Here is a 1,285-nt window from a genome sequence, read left to right as displayed (position 1 = left end):
TGGCACAGTATAAGAACCAGATCTGTGAGACGACGTTGCTGTCTCAAAGATGGCCAATTTGAAATGCCGGGTAAAAGTTCAAAGGGACCGTTCTTTTGGGTTGGCAGTAGGTATTAGTGGCCAAAATATGATTCAATTTTCGGCAGAAGAGCAGATTCTGAACTTGATTATGTTCGATTATTAGTTCGTAATTTAATCATTTGAGTGAGTATGGATTTTGATATGGCAAGTTTTGTATAAGTAATTTCAATGGTGAAAAACAAATTTTGGACAAGTTTTTCAGCATTTTAAAGACTAGATAAACGAGATTTTTTTTAAATATATTATCAAACTTATTTCTTGAAACTACAGATTAACTTATGTGATGAAATAATTTTAATGCAAATGGCACCAATATCCAGCCTCGTTAGAAATCATGGTCCGTACTTTTGCATGCCGTGCGCCTGCGATTGGCTACGTTTCGGATTATTCCCGATGAAGACGTCAACTGATTCGATTGGCATCGAGAGTCACATAACTGCGAGAGTTTTCACCGTATTATGAAAAACCCCTTTCAAAACGATTTCCTCTGTGAAGAAGGTCATATCCCCTACTCTCCCTTCTATACATAAGGACTTCTTTTCTCGAATATTTTTCGTCGATAATGACGATAATCAATGGTAAGAAACTTATTATAAGATAAGATTGCCAGAATGTTTTCAGCATGTATCCGAGTGAGACAAATTCGAGCATTTTAATCCAAAATTCTAGCAAAATCCGGGCATTTGGTTTCCAAATTGTCGCAAAAAACCCGGGCAAATTTTGTCAAAAACCAGGTCAAAATTCAAGAAACAAAAATTGATAAAAAAATGTTTGGTCAAAAGGCATATTTAAGGCATAAAAAATACTTTTTTGATTATTTTTATATAACTTGCTCCTAAAATTTCGTTTTGGACGCTTAAAAAAATTACATTTTTTTTAGATTTGGAAAAAAAGTGAATTATTCCGGGATAAATTCGGGCATTTTTCAATAAAATCCGGGCGATCGGAATTTTCCCAAATTTTGTGTTTAATATCCGCGGAAACCCGAATAAAATCGGGCAAACTGGTAAGCTTATCATAAGATTCCATGAATATTAACTCTGACGTAGTTTGAACTGCACCCTCCACAAAATGATTTTTCTCGTGCTTAGCAGAACACCAAACATATTATAATAACATTGATGTCTTTCAGCATGCTTCATATACTTCAGCAAGGACATGCACATCAGCACCACCCCATGGGGAATGTTCTGAGAAATTTCTT

The sequence above is a fragment of the Uranotaenia lowii genome, chromosome 2, assembly GCF_029784155.1.
Source record: "Uranotaenia lowii strain MFRU-FL chromosome 2, ASM2978415v1, whole genome shotgun sequence".
Lineage (NCBI taxonomy): Eukaryota > Metazoa > Arthropoda > Insecta > Diptera > Culicidae > Uranotaenia > Uranotaenia lowii.
Note: the sequence above shows the minus strand (reverse complement) of the source record.